Here is a 23,228-nt window from a genome sequence, read left to right on the forward strand (position 1 = left end):
GTATGGGCTGTTTCTGCCGATTTCGATAGCCGTTTCCTGTTCTTCACGCAAAGGATATGCAACGTTTCCTTAGTTCAGTGATGCCTTTCAGTCAACATGCCTGTCTAGTCATATATCTTCGTCAGAGAAGCGCAGACTAGTGCTGGGAGCCTTCGGTGATAGCACATATACCTGTGTTTATGACGCGTCACATCAGCGGTCATCGCTTCTTGTGCTGGCAATGTAGACATGAACAAATTGTTTATTTAAGAACACCGATGCGAAAGCTGAAATATAGAGTGATTTATCCTTGTTAGATTTCATGATTCCTGAGCCTAGACGCGCCGATAGCGTGAGGGCGGACTCGGCGGATACGCTAGGCCTAAGCTTCGGTGGGGACCGATCTCGGTACGGGTAGCTGGCGAAAGCTGAAATGTGTGTATTTGAGCCTCAGAACTTTTTTTAGTACGATAGGGAAAGTGGAAGCGCACGAATCACCTCAGCTTTGTTATCGGTGCGATAATATCAGTCAGCGATAGGCTCCGAACTCGGGGTCCGTTCGCGCGCGTCTAAACGACTTCTTCATTTCATGTCCACTCCACAACACTGTGACAACGGCAACTCCTAGTCATACGTTACGTGCGAACTACTGAAAAACGCGGCGTCCTCTGCGTTTACGTGGTTTCGTTCAAGAATTTAGCTATCCGCCCAGTCAAAATGGAAAATGAAAAAAAAAAAACTAAAGTGATTTTCAGTTTCAAATGTGCATGAATAAACAGAGCAGCTCACGCACCTTTATTCGAAGCTGCGACACGAAATAGGGTTTTATACCCCAAGATATAGCGTAGGACATAGGACAAGAAACTAGTATCAAGCGATGAAATTGTATAAAGCATTTAATATTCCGCAGCGCTCGTCCTTGCGCACTGGAACCAGCGCGGCACAAACACAACCAGGGCAGTTTCCAGTGTGAACCAGCGAATTGCAGCGAGAACCAGCGCCTGTACAGCACAAACCAGTGCGCCCCAGCGTCATGGCAGTGGAACCAGCGTCTCTTCCAGTGTGCCCCAGCTCTTATCCAGCGTTCTCACTGGTGTCCCAGTGAGTCCCAGCGAGTGCCAGCGTACCCAGTGCGACCCAGCGCCAAAAAGCGCTCTGGTTTCACACTGGAAGACGCTGGTTTTTGCAATAGGGTGGTGCGTGCCCGCGTCACGTACGTGTGCGCACAATGCGCCTATCCTTGATGCGTGGGCGCTCTGTCCGTTGCATCTGTCGCACAGCGTGTGCTGTAACCGTAATCGACATCATGGCAAGCACTGGCCAGAAAACCGTGCCTCCACCTAGCGGTCGCTACCACTCAGACCTCAAAGGGCAGCTGGAAAAGGGCTTCGTCGTTGAGTTTCCGCGGAACACAAATAAATTTTCTCGTATATTCCGAATACAATCTGAAGCTATCATGTATGCATCTTGTGTGCAAGTCGTGCTTTATAAATTCTGTGACGCAATTTACTTTGGAAAATTGAATTAGTTCAATAAGGCACTTGCGCTTGGCGGAGGGTTTGGAGGAATGAACAAGTATGCTGTCCTTCCGAACAGGTGCGTGCGCGTGTGACGTACGTCGCTTGTGGTAGTGGTGCTCGTCTATCATCAGCAACAGCTTCACTGTACATCCATTTCTACAGGGTGGAATGGAGGCCGATTTTTTATATCCGATTTTGTTCACCCTTTGTCATTGGCACGGACGTCGCCGCGCCGCCGTTATCACCCGGATCATTCACTCAGTGCGGGACATAAGAAGAGAATGGGAAAATACATAGCCGCGTTTAAATGGAAGTGTGACAGTAGCGTATCGAATTTCTTAGCTCGTCACGGTAATATGCTATGCGACAGCGTTCAAATTTGGTGCACCCTACTTCGTGTGAAACAAGCCGGGACCTGCTTTGGGCAACTTGCATGCGTTCCTCCGGAAAGTGGAGGCGAGCACATGGCCGGCAGCCGTCTGACTTTTCTTTCGTCTCTCTACGCGATACACCAGCGTTTACATGCGCCACGCGAGACGACTTAGCCCGTCTCAAACGTATAACCCCTCCTGGCCCATCAATCCAATTCGCCTTCCTTACCGCCGTGGGCGTGGATGCGCCGCTTGTCGCATTCGTGTAAACGCCGCCAACGAAACTTCGCCATTCCCGTCTCAGAGATATCGAAGCTGGTACACTGCAAGAATTTATTTTGCTCGATTCTATTTCTTTCTCCTCGTTCACCGTTTAGAATCGGCTGAAGATGGTGGTGTTTTCTTCGGGCTGTGCGCATAACATATGTATGCTTTGAGCCGAGCTATGCCTATAATTTATGATGGGGTAGCGAGTACAGGGCACGTGGTACTACAGACACTTTCACATTCTGTCTTTCCGTTTTAAAGAGCCTCCAACTACCGCTGGGAGTACAATAGTAGCTGCTTCACGCACTACTCCTCTCCATGCACTCTTAAGATTCCATAATCACGGCGCGTTCTCTCGAGCGCCAGGTTTCGTTGCATTTGATCCAGCGGTGGCGTGCTTACACTCAGAAGTTGGGCGAACAGAGAACGCTTGCTGTCGCCGTGCAAGCAACGCACGCAGAGAAAGAACGTGTGAACATTCTTGACGCTGGCCGTTTGCGGTTGAAAAAGAAAAAGAATAACGGGGCGTGCAGTAATCGGTCCGGTTCTCTCGCCTTGCCATGTTTGCCCCGCCAAGATTTCCGGTCGAACGGTGCGAAGCCGAGCCAAGTGGACGTTCGCAATGCACGCACCGCTCTTGCTGGGAAGTGTTTGCTTCGAGAAGCAGTTGACTGGCGAGCGCGTGTTCACGTGACGCATGGAAAATTCAGAATCGACTCCTGGGAACGGCGCCAGGTGCCGGTGAACGTTTCTGCGCCGATGCCGCTGGAGATGGGAGGGGAAGGCGATGGGCCAACGCTACACTGTTCGACTAGCACCAGCGCACCCTTGAAAGCACCCCTGCCATTTTTTCAAAGTCATACTTAGCCTCCAGCTTGGTTACGACCAGGTGCTCGTTCCCTCCGTGCGCAGGACGTTATTTCCGCTCAGAGTTGGTGGCGATTCACGTGGTCCAGCCAAAACAATGGCAACGTTTTATTCACTTTAAGCCATACCCACAGATAATGTCGATAAACTAACTGAAACAGTATATCCCATATGTTTCCTCCTAAAGGCCTTCTCTTGGCGCCCGCCGCGGGAAGGTTGCATAAAACAGAACTTGTAAAGATCTTAACGTGATTTTAGATGGTCGAATAATTTGAACCTTTTTGATGCACCATATACAGCCACATGTTTAGTCACGCTGAAGAAGTACATTTTTGAATTCTCCTAACGAGAGAAATGAGCCTGCTTCACTTTTGCTGTGAGTCATAATAACTGCAAAGCTTTACCTCCTTTATGTTGGAGGCGGAAGGCGATAAAACATTGGCAGGCAGAGAGAGTACACCAGGTGTTGTATACATGCACCGACAGCTGATCTCCGATGCTTGTCGACGTCAGTAACCACAGCAGGGCCTACCCTTGTTCGAACCGCTAGGAGTGCAGTCTAGTTTCAGAGGCACATACGTTTAACGTGGGACTGAAGCGCAGCTATACTCCTCATGTGGCCAGATGTAAGAGAGGGGAGAGCACTGCATGGGCCCGCTTTATGAAGCCCGATCCCAGCCCATGGCCAGTGATACCAAGCCCAGGCCCGGCTCGGGCCCATGGTTACAAGCCCGGGCCCGGTCCGGGCCCGTCGTTACAAGCCCCGGCCTGGCCCGGGCCCGGGCGTTCATTTCTAAACTTAGCCAGGGCGCGCGGGTTCATGACCAGGCCCGGCCCGGGCCCACTAGACGATATTTGTTGTTGATGATTACTATTATTGATGCCATGCGCTATGTAGCAGGCGACCAGATGGAAAATCCGGTGTGTAGATGCATCGAAATGTTGCTTTACCCGTGGTGGTAGGTCGGCGGTTAAGCTGTTGCGCTGTTAAACTCTAGGACGCGGGTGCGATTCCCTCGGCCACGGCGGCCGCATTTCGATATGGGCGGAATGCAAGGACACCAGTGTACTTATATTTAGGTGCACGTTAAAGAACTCTAGGTGGTCGAAATTAATTCGGTCGCCACTATAGCGTGCCTCGTAATCATATTGTGGTTTGGGCATCTAATACCAACGAATATAAATGAAATGTGGTACATGTACATGTGGTACATGAAAAGTCATTACAATAAAAGTATACTGACAATAAAACATGGCAACAAAATTTAGTTAAAAGGAGTGTACAACTAAAATGGAAAGCGGATAGAAGCAAACCCGGGAGATTTTCTTTGATGCTCTTTTCTACACTCGCCTAGGAAACATTATTTAGACAATTTTTTAAAAGACGCTCTTGAATAGTAATTTGTTGCAGCAAAATGAAAATGTTTTCATGTATTATATTTTTTATATTTCATCAGCGAAAGCAGATGAAATATAAATCGTTCTTATTCTAACGTCGACGCGAAAACGTAATCGCCACGTACAATATAATTATATAATCAACCTGTCCCGCACCATACTTGATGCTATTTCAGATAAAAGGTTTCTCCATTTTTAATGAAATAAAGATAGAAAATACGCTTCAAGTAACACCCATTGACACAAGAAGACCGCACCCGAAAAGGATGCCACAGGAATTAAAAGCCCAGCAAAAGGCAAAAATTTACATGGTCTTGTGCAAAAACAGCAAGTTGTCCAGGCTCTCCGGCTTCAAGCAGGTCCTCCTCTCTTTGAGTACGTACCCAGATGCACTAAAATTGCGTTCGCTACTGGCCCTCGTGGATGGGGTGCAAAGTACTTTTTTGTTGTTGCAAGAAATGCAAGTCCGCGATATTTCCTACGCTGGGCTTCCCACCATTCAAGCATTTTCTCAATGTCCTCACACGAGCCACTCTCCCGAAGGTAACAGTCAAGCTCACTGTCGGCTGACTGAGTTTCCGCAGCATCGTGGCACTCCTTAAATTCGTCAAGGAACGTACGCTTCGCCGGGGGTCCATTATCCAGCTGGCCTGTGCTCGTTTCTCCTTGTGGAAAACGTAGACGTACATCAATCAACAATTCGAAAAACTCCCGATACAGCCTTCTGTTCCTCAATACGCGCTACATATAAGAGTTTTTCCGAGCGTGAAGTTAGCTCGCGAATACACGCAAAAGTGTGCGCGACTGGCTGCTCGAGGCACTTTGCGTGTATTCGCGGGCTTGCTTCACGTTCGAAAAAAACATTCTTATGTTGCACGTATTGAGCAACAGAAAGGTGTACCGGGAGTTCCCCATGGTGCTCTACCATTTTCTAATGGAGACATTTAATCTAAATATAGTAATTAAGAAGTTGATAAATAATTCCTTTCTGTGTCCGTGTTTCACTTCGCGCTAGAAGCCAAAATAAAGTTCGTGAACGCTTATTTCTTCCTTTTTGGAACGGCGGACAGTGCTGTAAGGCAAGGTTCTGAGGAAACCTTAAAGAACCATTAGTGTGACTCTGCTGCGTTCTCGAAAATCCACCAGTGTCGTGTGTGATGCCACTGCGTGAGCACTTGTGACTGAATGGCCGAAATACTGTGCGTGTGTGCGCGCATGGGTGCGTCAACTTTTATTCTTTCCTCACCTTTGAAGTGCTGGCACCCTCATTCACTATGTTGATTTTTGCGTAAGTTATCTAGTTCCCACTGCGCCCTGGAGTTCGCTCAGGCCGGCCGCCGGGCGCCATGCGATTCTATGAAGTAGCTAAAGCAACGCCTACGCCTTCGTGGTAACTACCTTAGCGCCGCTAGTACAACTTGAGGATAAGCGGCCGAAACTAAAATATTGACACGTGTACTTGTTTGTCTTTATCGGGCGACACGTTTTACCGCCTAACAAATCTTATCGCACAGCGCAGGACGCGCCTACATGTATCGGAAATTTCTGGAATGTTATCGATGGTTCCATCCGCTGTCTGTGACCGAACCTTGCGTAAACTGATTGCATGTGTGCGCGACGCGAATAATGTAGAACTTTGTGGAAACACGCGGGTCCAGCGATTAGTCTGGAACATTCGGCGATTGATGTGTAAAAGCCGACGCGCTTGAGCTGTTGATCAGATTTTCGACGATCGCCGACTGTGTTCACCGCTATCGTTGTGCTTTAAGTGTAGCCTGTCTTTGTGGGCACAGGTTCGCCCAATAAAAGCTAGTTTTGTCTTCCACAGTATTGCTACTCTGTTCTTTAACGTCACTACCACGTGACAATATATAAAAATGCTCATTATTTTGCAGTCAAAGAGAACACCAAAACATGACGCCGACGAATGCTAAATAGATTTTCCATTGTGCAGGACGCCGGTCTTACACGTGGCTACAGCAATGACAAATAAAGGAAAGCAGAAATAAAGATGTTGCCGCTAACAAATTTCAGGGGGTCATGTTCCAGAAGCGTGCACTGAACAAATATTTCGTGTTTTCATTTCCTTTCGTTTCGCTTGTATTTGGTGAAGTTTTTGCCGTCTGCGTAGCGCTTGAAACAGTGGTTCCTCTTTCCTCCACAAAGAGCCTCTTTATTGGCTATTCGCTTGCATTGAAATCACGTCGTGCCGTTTCAGAAAAGCACCAGACCCACGCGCAATGCCGAGCTATTGTTTTTGCTTCTCTCGTCACTCGGAAGTTTTCGATGACACAGCATCGTCTCGTTCCCTCTTTTGCTGCTGGCTTGCTAAGACCCACATGAGTGTCGACGGCGCGGGAAGCGAAAACACAGCATTGTACGTGCTGGTCTGAAAACGACACTGGATCGACAAAACTCCGGAAGAAAGTAAGGATGAAACGCGCGCAAGTACAACACGAGGCGCGCTCTTTTGTCTGCAGTGAACAGCCTCATACACTGGTGCCGGCGCTCGAATTTCAGCGTTTTGCATCTCTTTACGGAAGTGCGCGTTTGACTCCGGCGAGATAAAGAAAAACAATTGGAAAGAGAGGAAAGAACTATGCTTCGGTTTCCCTCGCCAGCGTTCTCATCCCCTTCACCCCCCCCCCCTCCCCTTTTCTTCATGCTTCAACGGCATGACTGCTTCGTATGGCTCACGTCTCGTGCGGATCTTAGTGCAGTGTGTTACTTTCTTTTTCCGGGATCCAACACCGCTCGGACCACGGTGGAGGAAAGGGCGGTGGTGACGAATAAAATAAAAAAAAACGCGAGAGTGTGTGTCAGAATGTTTCAATGATCAGGCTCTTGGAAATCGTGCGCGCACGCACCTCACTGTTCGCTCGCTGCACTTTCCATTTTGTGCGCACCTCTTTGTCTTGTCTCAGTGACATAGTTTCCAGCAGCGGCCGTGCCAGCTTGTAACTCTGCTTGCTTCCTTTCAGGGCCCGCCTTCACTTGTCCGCATTTTCTTTTCGCCACTTCCGCTTCGCGCCGTCAGTGTTTAGTTGAGCGCAGCTTCGCTTCAGGAGCAGCTGGCGGCGGCAAGGAGTAACGGGAGAACAGCGAATGATACAGACGCGCGCACTGCGCGCTCTTCTGGCGCCCCCCTCCCTCTCCCTCCCCCTCCCCCCTTGCCTATTTTTCTTTGCTGCCATTTGCCCCGGGTTTCTCCTCCGTTGTTTCGTCCTCCGCATCACGACGGCCGTGTTCTCGTTTGATTATCCCCCCGCGCATCATGTCGCAGGAATTGCCTTCGAGGAAGAGTAAAGCGGACGGCGAGAAAGCAAAGACAGAAAGCCGAGGCAGAGGCAGTGGCGCCCGAAGCAGGGAAAGAAACGTACAGGCTAAGGAAGAGCAGGGAGAAATACCACGCCCCGGCGAAACTATCGCGACGGAGAAATGAAGCAGCTCTCGTTGGCTAACGCGGAGGAAGCGGGCCGAGCACCGCGCTGCTCGATACCATCAGAGTCCCCATTCCCCCCACTTTTTCTTCTCCTCGTAATCCTCCTTCATCTTTCTCTTGCTCCCGTCTTTCCCCTTTGCTTAAATTGGCGGCCGCGCGAGCCAATCTCAATTTTCGGTGTGTTCGCTCGAAGGCGACGCCGTGCAGCCAGCGACGCGCCGGCGACGATCTAAAAGGATGAAAGCTATTCTCCGGCGCGCGGTTTTAAGACTTTGCAGCGGCGGCAGATGAGCAACTCCCTTCAGCCTCACGCACACACACAGAGAAACACAAGTACGACCTATGTGGCTCGCAGTGCCTCAGGATTGGGTCTTCTTTCTCTGCCCCTCTGGAACAGCGTAGTAACCCGCGAGTGCCTGTACTCGCGCGAATAGAGCGGTACGGTGTGTGCGCGCGTTTAATGTACTACTCCATCCCTTCCCGCTTTGGAAACAAAGTTTTAGGCGAACGGGGCCCTTCGCACGGCCGTCGTCGCATCTTCGCCGACGTGTGTCAAGCTCTCGGCTCTCTCGGCGCGGCTTCTGAGGACGTCACCATGCTCTGAGGGATCTGACGCTGATGACGGCAACCTTTCTCCCTTTTCTTGGGTGCCTGACAGAGTTTATTTCCGTCTGATGGATTTATTGGGACGTATATCGGGAGCCCGTTTACGCAATACGCATGCTCCCGGGAGATCCGAGACTGCTGTTAGGGCGCCATTCTTTTTTACTGCTTTGCTTTCTTTTTTAGTGAACAAAGACGTTACGTCTGTGGGTCTACTTCCCGTGATCATGTTATGAAATGCAGTTTGTCGGGCACTTCGTAGACACTTTAAAGATGCTTTCTACTGAATGTTCGCATTGATGGCGAGGAAGGCACGTGTACCATTACTCCGCGTCATTTGCCTCTTCCTTTTTAAGGCTACGCCGACTACATGAACAAATATTTTATCCTATGCCATTTTGCAGTGCTTCTAAGGGCAAAGACAGGTCGGACATAGAAACACGTACTGTTATTAGTCATACAATACCCAACGTATCATTTTGACTGCGCATAGCTTGGTATACTCTAAAATTAGGATTTAAGTGCAGAAATTCTAACGCATAGCATTTGGTAGTGTTTCTGATGTCGTGAAGTGAGTTTGAAGTCGGGGAGAGTTCGACAAACCAATTACGAATAATTATTTACAGTACTAATAAATTCTTGCTCAAATATCAAATTTCATTTTCGCTTCTCTTGCACAAATCTACTCTCCGTGGCCAGAAATAAACGTGAACGACCTGTTGTAATCTTCCTTGATGTGGAACTTTGTTTAGGCTTCGCAAGGTTACGAGTAAAACAAGCGTGTTTCTTATTCTTCTATTACTATTTTGTGTGTGTGTCTGTGTGCGTGCGTACGTGCGTGCTCGCGTTCCCTTTCTAAAGCAACTTGCAGGTTCGAAAGGCGCTGCGGGAGAGTGTTCCGATTTAATCACGATTCCCTACGGCTCGTTAGCTCGTGCCGAAATTCGAGTGCGCCGAAGGCGCGTCGACATTACACTCTCGCCGAAAGCAGCCGCCGAAGCGGGAACTGCGTCTTTCACCTCATCATAAGGGAGCCTCAAGACTGCACCACCACGCCGCGTATAAAACGCTGGCCCTGCTGGCAGGCCCAGTGCTTATTTCTTCGCGGGCCCGCTGGTCTAATTAAAGATGGAGGCGAGGCCACCTCCTGCAGATGATGGGTTCCGTCTTTTTTTTTATTATTTACCTTTCCCCCTAAAGAAGGCCGGTGTGTGTTTCCCAGCTATACGTTCCCCCGAGATCTTCATTCCACTTTCCGCGAGGCTGTACAGCGTGAGTTTCTGCATGCACATATGAACCTCGTGCCGTAAATTCGAGAACTGAAAGATCTAATTATCCCGATGCAATTATAAGCTAAATAATATTCCTATAGTTTGTTTTCCGAACATTCCTTAATATTATACAGGGAGCAGCTAATGACTTCTTGCTCGGTGAGAGGCTCTCTAGTTTATTCCCTGCAAAAAAAAAATATCTCTTGACCTTTTTTGTCTACTCGACAAGAGTTCTTGTTTTGTGCGCCTATTGAATAAATATAGAGGAAACGTAAAGGTGTAACGTTAGGCGCCACCCGATGCCTAGCCTGGCACGGCTTTTTTTACGAGCGGCTGTAAGAAAGTAAACGCAGGAGCATGGGTGAAGTTGGTGCTTCATCGAAGAAGGTGCGCAGGGGTGAAACAACTGCCAACTATAATTGAAGAGCCGCACAGCCCACCCCACAACGGAAGGAGGGAGAGACGTCCTTCGGAGCTAAGAAACGTGGCTACTTCCGCCCAATAAGAGAATTCGAGCTTATTGCTGTCTTTAAATTGCATTACGCGGGATACATTACCTTCTTGTCGCTATTTTCTTCTCTATTTACTTGACGCGCAGTAGAAAGGGTGGTTTAGGCTTGTAGGAACGTCCGTGTTCTTGAGAATCGTAATGAAGTCACCTATTGAGAAGATACCCGGGCTATATCCGCGGCGAGAGGACAGTGCCGTTTAATTCTGGTGGCAAGGGGGGGAACAATGCCGGCCTACACGAAGAGGCTGCAAAAGAATGTCAAAAAAGGTTTCAACGCCAAGCTGATACAGAATCCAGGGCTGCTATATTCTGGTGACTCATATCACTCGACTCTATTTTTTTCTGATCAGCCACCGCTCGCGACCGGCCTATCCTACACAGCGATGGCGTATACGTGGAGCGCCGTTCACGCAGCTGATTAAACACGAAAAGGAGATGAAAAATGGTGAAAATAAGAGACAACAATGCGATTGTTACATTATCCAGACCAAAAACAGTTTTATCGACGTGGGTTTTACGATTTTTTCGATCTAATTTGAAAATATACAACTCTGTGTGACACTGAGTATAAGTAACACCGAGTATTCTTTAACCTCAGAAGGCAGTTCATTTATGTCAGCCTGTAGAGCACTAGACACTGGAGCACCTTCTGTGTCATTGCCCATCCTTTGACGCTCAACGACATACTGTACAAGCTGAACTCAAGCTATTACATAATAGAGGGCTCTCGGAGGAAAAGATCCTGGGACCAGGGCCTATGCATTCTTGCATGCGAAAGGCCACAAAAGCCCTCCTGCACGTCTTGAAGGCTACTGGACTGTACGAGCCCTTGTGACAGTGGACATTACTCTGCGACTGACTCACTGAATGACGGGCTCGTTATGTTATTCCTTTCTCTCCTTATTATCTATTATTTCCCTTTCGCCCTCCCCAAGTGTAGGGTAGCCAACCGGGCACGTCCTTGGTTAACCTCCATACATTTCCTTTTTCGTTTCTCTCTCTCTCTTTCTTAGCTCGTAGAGGATGCGAGGAAATCTCCTCGACCTTTGCCATCGCCACACCACTGTGGCTGAAATCTTTGAATAACGATCACAGCACCGCAAGATAACGTCGGCCAGAAATGGCTGGTCATAGCTGGTCGATGCGTTCTTCTGAGGATTTCTTCCATGATTTCTAAGCAATGGATGCTCCTTTCTTGTGTACGTTAGTTTCGAGTATCGTATGTAGTGCAAAAGTATCGGTTCAGCTGTCTTGGCGCATGGATACATCCATTGGCAGCTGCCTTGAGAAAATATTTAGGAATATGCAGAAACAAATCCCGTTCCGGATGTTTAATGGGAACCGCTGCATTCGTGACAGTAAGGTGCGCAACTAAAATGAGAAAATAACCGTGCGTGCGGCTTTCCAAGCCTCTGAGTGCTTGATAACGCATGTGCCTGATACGATACTTCTAACCAAGCTCCATATCCGCTCCTCATCTACATCAGCTATCTGCGCGTAAGCAAAGATAAAACCAGGTGCTGGAGGATTCCGAAGCTTGACAATCGTGATTTATTTGTAAATGTTATGAACAGAGCGTAAAATTTTAGATGTGTGCGATGTTATGCGTGAAGACCGGCCGATCGAGTTGCGGCGCTCACATGCGGAGAGTCTAGTCGATTTGGGACAATTTCTTTTCCCGCCAATGTCACCTACGTTCGGAGGTGTCATGCGTGACGTGCTCCGACGTCACGTATACGTGGAGACTCGGTGACGTATGTTAAGGATGATGGTACTAAGAGTCGCATGCTGAAGCCTGCGACTTTGTCGTGTCTACTTTTGTTTAACGTTGAAAAGGCTCCCTGACCAGAATGTGCTGCAGCCATGAAATCATAAAGTTGTAGCAAATGAAATCGTGACCCTTGATTGTTCACGTTGCACCTGCAAACTTAGTTATTACGTTTGCCCTAAATGCAAAGATAGCTCAGCCGCGAAACGTTTTTTAAGGGATGGCGCAGCAGTCGTTTGAATAAAGCAGTAAGAAAGTCACAAGCTACGGGGGCTTCGCCCTCGACTTCGTTCGGCATTTTGATCCACCAGTAGGTCGCAGGAGATCGCAGGCCTTGTATGCTTCGGTTGTTTTAAATGTGTATTTAGAGCTGTTCTGAGTTGACGACAATTGGGGATTTGGTGACAAAGAATGGGCAATTCGGTAAAAAACGGCTTGGAATGTACCATGACCATAGGTAGGTAATTTAAACAGAACTTACTCACGCACTCACAAAAAATATTTTTTGGCTTAGGGATCTCTCGGAATCAGACTCACCTAAATTCTGCTCATCCAGGCTAGCTCACTCAGACTCACACTCATGGGTCAATCCGGCGTAAATGAGTCGACTCATGAGTGAGTTTAGTAAACAGGACTGTAAAATGTTTGCTAACGCCACAGAGTAGATCAGTCAAATCGTGGCGTTTAGAGTCCCAAAGCAACGCACAGCTTATCCCAACTTTATCTATACAGTGTTTCTAGTTTCTTCTAATCCTGCTCCAAATCGTAGTTTTCCAACACCACCGTTTTGTCGTCTGTAAAATCTAGTGGCGCCATGGTTGTCGATTGCGGACCCATATTCAAAAAAAAAGAAACAAACGTGCACGCAAGCATTGTTCGTAATAGCAAATTTCAGACATAGTATTAACAAAGGCGGCCGGCCAATAGCGAAGATCACTCACGAGCGAATATATTTGTAAATTCGCTCCTTGATCCGGCGGGTGGCATGCTGTCTATTTTCCCCCAGTTTTATTTTTTTACTTCATCACGAAATGCCAGCAAAAATGTCAAGATAAAGGATCCTATGATTGATTATCCTTCGTCTTGGATGTGTCGTTTTTGGCTCAAGTCCAGGAATTTGAATTGATGGATGGAGAGATTTTATGAGATCGGCGCGTGGTGTCTGGTCCCACGATGGCCGTCATTTTTACCTTTCTGCAGCGTTTCATCTCGTCCCTTAAGATCCGCGGTTCGCCCTAACACTACCAAACCATTCAAATATAAGGTATTTTATGACCATCAAGTACGTTACACATACACACACACACACACACACACATATATATATATATATATATATATATATATATATATATATATATATATATATATATATATATATATATAACCGAGAAGAAAGGGGGTTTGTTGGCTTCTCATTATATGACTGTATATATATATATATATATATATATATATTTGTAACGGCACTGCAATCTGCAGTTCCGAAATACTAATTTTCTGTGCCCCTGGTGTAGATACTGAAGTAGAATTGCCCATAGTTGCGGTGGAAATGCTTCTGACTTTATGCCTAGCGTGTCCTCTGAACAGGGTAATTAACCTCAGCCAGCGGCCCCTTCGTTGCCACACATTACTGTAGCAACTTTTGTTGCGAACGTAAACCCGTTACCTTCGCTAACCAGCACACCCGAGCAAAGACGCCGCGTTTACAGCCGGTGTCCGGAACTAAGTGCACTAAACGCAAGTGGTAATATCTCTGGCGGTGGCACGTTCTGCAGGAGCAGGTGCAGCAGACAGCAACGATTTGTTCCGGCGTGGAAATGCCGTGGAAACTGCCGGCTCATGTGGAGCCTGTCTCAGTTTCTTGCTCTGGCGCTGCGTCAAACTACCTTGTGGAGCGAGACGTGCGTTCAATCTGCACTGTCGCGTCGTGTAATGGGGAAGCCTGCAAGAAACACCGGCAGTGATGCTGAGACGTGCATATAGGCAGGCCTTACATCTGTGTAAAGTGCACAGTTGTAAGGCGTTCCGCTGGGCACACCCGGCCACTGAGATGAGGGAGAGTCAGAAAGGCGCAGTGAGAAAATAACGAAGCGCGAACAAAGAACGGCAGTTGGAGGAAAATGAAAGCGGACGTTCTCTCGTCGCAACTGTTCTACGACTTATCTCCCTTTTCTGTTTGGCAATTTGGCAATGGAATGAGATCAAAGGAAGTATGTAGATTGTCAGACAACGGCTCACGCGGGCGGAGCGTAGTGTATTCGCGCGTCGGGCATGGGTGTCGTCACTATTGACCTTTATTGAATTCGCGACTCTCTAAAGCGGCGAAGCGGCACTGACAGGCTCCGCCGGCGCTGTCGCAGAATTCTCCTTCGCAGCCGGCACAGGTTTCCCCATTTAGGCGGAGACAAAAGGACTGCCTCGTCTGCACGCGGGATCCGCCGCCGAGTCTGTCGACAAACGGAAGCTAATGCGGGGCGAAAGGAACTGCCACGGGAGAGACTAAACGAAATTGAGGCCAAGGTCTGCGGCGTCGGCTGATCAGCCAGAGAAGAGACCGCTCGCGCGTGCGCGCCCTACCTAATAGGCCGTAAGAAGCTTTTCCCTATCAACAGCACGCGCCCCGGCTGCAGTCAGGCACGATGGCTGAGGAGGCTGTTGGGACTCTTCTCTCGGAGAGCGCAGAACAGCTAGACTTGCTGTGTAGTTGTTTGGTTTACGCAGCCGCCACCACGTGACACTATATGTAAGGGTGCCTTATCCTTCGGCCAAGCGCTGAGACGTGCACTGTTTTATGCTATATTTCCTGTGCGCTGGCAAGCTTGGCGCAGGAAGTGCTGTTTGTTTGGCTGAAGACGCCGTCAGGCCTGCCAAGGTCCCTGTGCCGCCGTAATAGAGCAGGATAGTTGCTCTTCTACCTAAGGAACTCCGCGAGAGGCTAACAGTGCAATCAGGGTTCGGAAGATAGTAGGCGTTGGCATCGCAAGAAAGCGCGCTTGCTCCACGAAAAATGAGAAGAAAGAATGTTTACGATCGCTTCGGATGGGCTCATATGCAGGTACAGCATCGTACAGCAGCGCAATCGGTGATCACTGGAAGTCTTGAACGCTAATATTACACCAATTTTGGACAAAAAAACAAGTCCGCATCACAGTGAAGGTGCGCATATCTATTATAAAGAGCCCCCCGTAGAATGATGTTTGTGTGTGAGATTCACAGTCGCTTTTATTCTCTCTCCCTTTTGCCGCCGAAAAATACTTTGGTACTATACCTATAGATACCTATATGGTACTTTACTAGTCGCTCCAGGTTTTCGGTAGCTATGTGCGCTGATCGGGATAATGAAGCCAACACCTTCGTGTCACTGTCAGAGATGTGAGCTGCATCTGAGAGGGACGGAGGTGAAGACGCCGACCTGAATGACGTGTGTCTAACCTGCTACACTCCACGCTGGAGGAAAGTCCCGTGTTATGCTAATGTTCCTGTAGTGACATCACTCCTTTAAAGCCCGTTCCAAACATGTGAACATTATATATACATATAATGCATTATATGTATAATAATACGAGAATGCATTATATATGCATTCTCGTTCCTCTTTACAGTACAGGAATGAAAAGCCAATAAACTTCGCTTCGCTTTCAAGAACATCATTCATAGTGGGTTAGGAACTAGCTTTATTAGCCTGTCTATTCAATTCTTCTTTAATAACTTTGGCTAAGCTCACACGCAACCCACATGTTTGTCACAACTGTCCATCAATCACTGATGTTGCTCAATAAATTTCCCTACAATGACTTCCTCACTTGATTGTTCCAGCGTTGCTTACTTAAATATGAAGAACCGCCTAGCTTTTGCGTCAATTCCAACTAATGACCCGTTGTTACCTGCTCACGTATTTTGTATCGTGTGTTGTACTTGCGCTGGACTGCTGCATAAACCCACCTAAGTGACATAAATAATTCGAGCAGCCTCACGCGGATACAGCAGCACTCCAAGGAAGAAGTCGCACTGCGCTACTAGTGATGTCATAGACCAAGAGCACCCAAATTCTCTATTGCGCGGGTATTATCAACAATGCTGCTACAAAAAGAAAAAAAAAAACGAAAAATGAAAAGAAATAAGATTTATGGGCGTAGTCTGAAGCAAAAGTTTAGTTCAAGGATCGCATACGTAACAAGCTTTCAATAGGACAATAATATAACGCATTCGGCGGTCACGCAGTATGGTTGCATCAAGATGGTGCGCGAAGCCCAAATGCGTCTAAGCTGTGAAAGCGTCGAGAGGGGGAAAAAGCAGGCAGTTATGACGAAATAGAAGTCTTGAAACTCCGAATTTGGACTTTCTTACCAATTTTAGGCGGTTGTGCTGGCGCGCAGGCCTTTCATTTCTCCCCATTTGTGGCTTGAGAGGGGGGCGAACTCGAGGGAGACGCAATCGTCGTTTATGGAGGCGGCAGAGGAAGTGCCATCATTGGGTACGGGCTTAACCTTCAGTGGTAATGGCGGTGCTGTAAAGAGAAATGACTCCGGCTTCCATCAGAGCGTTCCGGAAGGCTGGCTCGAAAGAAGGAAATGGCCAGTTCTGGGCCAGAGTTTGAGCACGAGCTGCTCGGCTTCCGTCAGCGCGCCGTTGCCATAGGAGCCGGCGACCGCCGGGAGAGCGCGTGCCGCGCTGCTTTCGCTGTCGCTCGAAGCCCTCCTGCGGCACGCTGCCCGCTTCACGTTCGTGTACCGTGAGGGGAGTGCACTGAGTGGGGATCACTTGGCGGAAAGTGCCACTGGCGGTGACGATGCTTCACGTTGCTGTCCATGTACACTCACTTCAGATCGCATACGCTGGAGAGAGAGAGAGAGAGAGAGAGAGAGAGAGAGCATTTAATAGTATCTCGACAGGTTATCTCAGTGTCCCTGTATACGCTCCCAAACGGTGCAGTGTTGCGTGAAAGTTCGCGAGAGAGAGAATGAAGAGGAAAGGCAGGGAGGTTAACCAGATATGAGTCTCCGGTTTGCTACCCTACACTGGGGATGGGGGATAGGGGTTAGAAAGATGACAGAAAGGAAAACGCAAAAAAAAAGAAACGAACGCACACACATGGAGACACACACACAAAAGGCGTTCCAGTTAAAGTCGCTCACACAGGCCGGTAGATCGCAAGAAGCGCAAAAGCGCTTGCACGGCCTTCTGCTCTGACGGTAGGTCCTTTCGATGTTGCAGAATTCTTTTTTCGGATAGCGGTTAGTCGTCCAGTTGGTCAAGTTCGTGGCTAAGCAAAGCCCCCTGTGGACTATACTGCTGGCCGGTGCACAAAATATGGCCAATTGATTCTTCATGACCGCAGTGGTCACAGGTTGGGGTGTCGGTCATCCCTATGCGGAAGGCATAGGCTTTAGTAAAAGCAACGCCCAACCAAAGAGGGGAAAGTTCGCGATTTTGTTTAAAAGCTAAATACGCTCGAACAGTTCAAAACTTCGCATCTTCTGCGCATTATGTTGCAATAGTAAATATGGATAGGGGAATCTTTTATCTAGCACGCATTCAAGGTTTCCTCGCCATGGCCGGAAGGTATGGAATATTTGTCTTAAATAGCTTTTAAGGAACACTTCACGCACGCAGTGTGGACACTTTCATCGTGTTTGCTCCGTCGCATCAGTGTTGACACAAACGAGTGAATTGTGCTAGAAAATGCCCGTGTGCCTTTTGGCTTTTGGCTGCTGCAACACGCTGATTAAGCATCCTCGCGCCAAGAGAAGAATTGTGCCCTGTGGTTACGCACAACCAGTGACGTGCCTGCCACGTCCTCTCCACTTCCCCTCTACGTTCTTGGAGAGGGGAAAGAGAGAAACTTCAAGGGTGCAAGCCCTTGCTATAAGTAATGCTTTCACAATATACCATGTTAAAAGAGCGTTGAAAGCAGCCAACGCGTATATGGCTGATAAAGGATAGCTTAATTAATGTTATCGTGGCTAGTCGCTAGCCATTGAAATCGAAGCTTTCTTTGCCTACTTGCCTGAGTTTGGCGTCGCTGCCTGGCTGCTGGATGTAATTGGGTTGGTTGCTACCTCGGCGGGTATATTTGGGGATATATGTATATACAAAATTAATATGTGCGCCGATAGATCGTACCAGGAGACGGGCTGATAGAATCCTTGCGTTCTGACCAAGTATGCGCACCTCTGGTCTGCGTAAGAAGAAAGTAACTTCCTACATAAGACCCTAACATAGAATGTCGGCTGACAGGCATACTTGGTGCAAAGCAATCTATAAATGGAATCGCGAATTATATTTAATGGATTCTTTTATTCGTTATATCTTCTTTGATTTAGCCACTCAGTATGTGCCACTGAGCGCATGCCCATTCTTGGCCAATCCTCCAGAATGGCCACGTCCCGCTATTGTTCCTACATAGACCCTCAACACATAATGCATGCTCACAGATATCTCTAAAGCGCACATATCTGTTAAAAGGACAGACAACCGCTCAGAACATGAATCGAGATAACCCCGCTGACCGAATGATTCCCTATCGTAGTGGCTAAAGCGATATTTTTTTCTCATTAAAGATGGATTTATATTTTTAATTCATCGCTAAAACTGGCGAAAAATGACGCGAAATACATGAAGCTGCATAAGAGGCCGCCACGTGGCCTTCTACTACAGTGTACGCTGTTTCTGGTCTTTTTATTAGTATTGAAATGCAGTATACTTTTTATTTTATGTTTTTACTGACTTACAATGTGCAGAAAAGACTTCGTTTGTAGTGAGCAGTAAAGGGGCGCTGCCTTGGCCTTCGTTTTCGATGAGTTGGCTTGGCTCGTCTTTCGACAGAATAACGACGACGGGGGACAGCCAGCCATGACGCAGGCGTGTACTTGGAGAAAAACGCGGTTCACATATAAAAAATATATTTACGACAACGCGAACTTATTTAACCAGCTTTTTGAACCACTATTACTTTATTTAATTTGATTTACCCGTCCAGTATGTGCCACTGCGTGTGGTGTGTGCCCGTTCTCGGCCAATTCTCCAGAATGGGTGTGTCCTACTGACACAATGGGTACAAAATACATAAAGTTTGCTTGATATACGTGTGGTACTTCTCCGTGCATGCGCCTGTCATCACCATTCTTCCTCCGACAAGCATCATCGTCCTTGTTACATCCCAGGGTATACATCTCGCACAGTACATTCGCCTGATTTGGATATATTTCGGCATCGCTTGTAAACATAAAAAAATGCTTGACAATAAGGTCACCTTTGTGGTGGATAAAAATAAATGTTTCCTAATAACATGCATTTTAAATCATGAAAGTAAACAAAATTGTGCGCATCGCGGTTAGTTGCAAGGCAAAAATTTCATTTATCGCTTCACATAGGCTCGAACATGTCCGTTGGATCTTGAAATACCGTCTTTTTGTGTTTATAAGAGGCACCATTTGGTTTATACCTATACTCGACGGGATCGCATACGGCATAGTACACGGCGAGAGTCCTTGCTGCGGAGAGAGGAAAACAAGGCATGCTGTCGATGACATGCAAATGCTAGATATGAATCACAAATATGAACTTTCGGAATTTTATGTTGACTCCATAGTCGATTACCGAACACGTGACGAGGGAAGCTGAAGACAAATACACGCCATCGAAAATTATGCGACGCTCGACTTTCAGCAGAATGCGGAACTATACTGCTGTCAATCACGTTAAGGACCCCCGACTCCATGAAAGACCACGAAACTGTGGTACGCTCATTAACTATACCCACTTGCCTGTTTATTTGTCTTCGCCAATGTACGGTTATAAGCCTAATATCCTTCAGGCTAATGTTTTCCATCTTTAACCTAGTTCGCCCTTATATGCGGGGCTCACCATTGCGAGCTTAGTGGTCGGTAGGGAATCCTGGGGATGTTCTAAAGCTCAGTGCTCTATGATTTGATAACGACAGTTCAAGTTGTGGCTCTTGAAATCTTGTGCGTCCAGCAAAGATTTCGTACAGTGCGTACAATGCGCTCAGTCTCATGAACATTGCGTACAGCTCTCGTAAATTCAAACGCGATCAATGTCGAAACTTCTCCAATGCATTACTTTGTTTCCAGTTTCACATGCAATTGTAACAGTTGCTTAATTCAGACTCAAAACGTAGATTGGGAATATTCCATGCTTATAAACCGGCAACCGAGCAATGATACGTCGCACTTGCATGTAATTACGTAAATGGCGTTCGTTGCTGTTCGTGTTTCAGTTTTTGAGCACTGTCCCGATGTCGTTTTTCTTGCTCCTGTTAATAACATGGAAGTTGTAACCACATTTCAAGGCCTCAAATAGAGCAAGTCTTGTGTTGAAGATGAGTTTGAGATTTTGCCCGTAAAACGTGTTGTCGGCTTGATAGCACATTTGTAAACTTATGGTTTCAACTTTTGTTTTACGACAGCCACTTTTCTCCCACGAATGCAAGTCGCAAAAGTCATTTATATATAAAATCCTTATGAAAGGTGACAGGTATAGCGTCGCTAATTATAGGCCAATATCTTTACTTCCTGCTTTCTCTAAGGGCCTAGAGAAGGTAATTTTTTCTCGTTTTGTAGAGCGACAGCATACTATTACACCATTTCAACACGGTTTCAAAAAAAAAAATAGATCTACGGTAACTGCACTCTTCTCCACAAAGAGAATTCATTCTAAAACATTTTGCCAGAAAGGAACATAGCCCTCTTAATTATAGGGTTTTACGTGCCAAGACCACGATCTGATTATGAGGCACGCCGTAGTGGGGGGACTCCGGACAGGACTCAGGAATAATTTGGACCACCTGGGGTTCTTTAAGGTGCACCTAAATCTAAGCACACTGGTGTTCTCGCCTCCATCGATATGCGGCCGGCGGGGTCGGGATTTGATCTGGCAACCTCGTGATTAGCAGCACAACACTATAGCCACTAAGCAACCACGGCGGATTGGTATTAGCCCTCATCGTTAATATTAAGAAGGCTTTACACAGCATAAGTCATGACGTACATCTTGCCAAGGTCCAAAAATGTCGCATCAGAGGGCAAGCTCTTCAACTCGTAGGTTCTGATACGTCACATCGCTGTCAATATGCGTTACCGTCAATGAACATTTCTCGCAAATGCTGCAGATTACGTTGTGTGTTAGATTACATTATATGATTGCATTATATGCTAATGGTCTCGTAAAGGTATGCTCGGATGCCGTTTGTGTTATACATGGGGATCATTTTCAAGTTTTACAGAATTTCTAAGGAAGGAAGGAAGGAAAAAGTGGAGAAGGAAAGGTACGGAGGTTAACCAGTCTAGCTTAACCGGTTTGCTACCCTACACATGGGAGAGGGATGGGGGAGATTAAAGATGGGGAAGGGGGAGAGGGAGAGAGAGCACATAGCACAGCACACACTCATCGTCCGTTGGAGTCCATCAATCTGACATGGTACGTGACATCACTCTCACAGCCGCTTGTCCAATCTCGTCTCTTTCAAAAACCGAAGAAGTCCCTTTGTCGCCTTCACCTGCGATGTCGTCTGTCGGCGGCATGTGAAAATCGTGTCGAGGGACAATGGTCTACTGTCAAGGTGCACTAGAACAGATGCCGGGGACTGTCGCTGAACATTCAAATCGCCTGTGGCATATAGCATAAATCTTGTCCTTGAGCGGGGTTATTCGAAGAGGCGGACATTACAGGCACGAGAAATCAAAACACATAGACAACTAATTAGTGAAAATCCACTAACTAACTTCTTAATTTATTACTTTACGGCACATATTGGAATTTACGAAATTTATCCGATGAGTGCGCAAGGCGTATCCACTCCAAAGGAATTTACAGGATTGCACCAGTTTGGAGATATTTCCCAAAGTGTAGGATGAAATAATGGGCGTTCCAGTTATTTTTGTGTTTCAATGCAAAAAAAAAAGAGCGTTTTGGTAAAAAAAAGCTCCGAATCGCACGATTCTAACGAGCACCTTTCTTGAATAAAAAGTGTGTTCAAATTTGTTTGTGCGTTACAACTGTAACTAATCCTACTCAATATCAAAAACGAAACAGATCTATTACTAAAAAAAAAAGCTCAATGCAAGGTAGCTATCTGAAGAAAACGCGTAACAGCGCTGAACAATCGGACGTGACTGAGACGGTCACGGCCCGTTGTTCAGCGGTGTTACTCGTTTTCTTCAGACTTCAGACCCACCCAGAGAGAGAGAGAGAGAGAGAGGGGGGGGGGGGGCAAAGGAAAAACAGAGAGGTTAACCAGAGATTATCTCCGGTTGACTACCCTGTACCGGGGGAGGGGCAAAGGGATGTCATAGGTCAGAGAGAGAAAAAGAATAAAAAAACATACAGAACTGCTTCTGTTTATTTTTATTTATTTACAAAATACATCAGGCCCAAGCCAGGGCCCATGCAGGAGGGGCAAAAAAAAATTTACACAAGCACTGGCAAAACATCAACCAGAAATCATCATAAATCATGGAGAGAAAAAAAAATAATATATACGTAAGGATGACACATAAATGAGCACCTTATGGCCGTGAAAACAATTATGAAACAATTATTATGTGGGCACTGTCACGCAGTCTGCGAATGCGTTCCTAGTGTTACGCAGTGTCACCGTCCAATCCTACGTCACACAGTCTGCAGTCACAATTTGTCACAAAGTCCCGTGTCATTTAAGTACCGCAGCAACGCCTTTATAGCCGATCGCGCTGATATTCGTGTAGGCCAGCTTCCAAGGATGTTGTTTTCCGTTAGTGGGCGCTTGTCCATTTGGTCTAGGGTGACTGAGAGGGCTGTTCTTTGCGGGTTGAAACGCGGGCACTCACAAAGAAGGCGCGCGATTGTTTCATTGCACCCGCAGAAGTCACAAAGTGGGCTGTTGGCCATTCCCATAAGAAAGAAGTGCGCATTTGAAAATGCTACTCCAAGCAATAGACGGACTAGAAGGGTGCAGTTACGTCGTGGAAGGTCGAGCGGGATACGGAGCTGTAAATTAAGGTCCAGAGTATGAAGGCGTGCACTTGTGAATTCAGATGAATGCCGTTCAGGTAATGTTAATTCACGCGCAAGTGCGGAAAGTTTTTTTCGCGGCATCGGCTCTCAAACGAGGAACGGCAACGCAGTTGACGCCGTCATGGGCAGATCGGGCAGCTGCGTCCGCTCGATCATTGCGATGTATGCCACAGTGACTATAGGCAACCACTGATATATTATATCGTGTCCTTCGT

This window comes from Dermacentor albipictus, chromosome 1 (assembly GCF_038994185.2).
Source record: "Dermacentor albipictus isolate Rhodes 1998 colony chromosome 1, USDA_Dalb.pri_finalv2, whole genome shotgun sequence".
NCBI lineage: Eukaryota > Metazoa > Arthropoda > Arachnida > Ixodida > Ixodidae > Dermacentor > Dermacentor albipictus.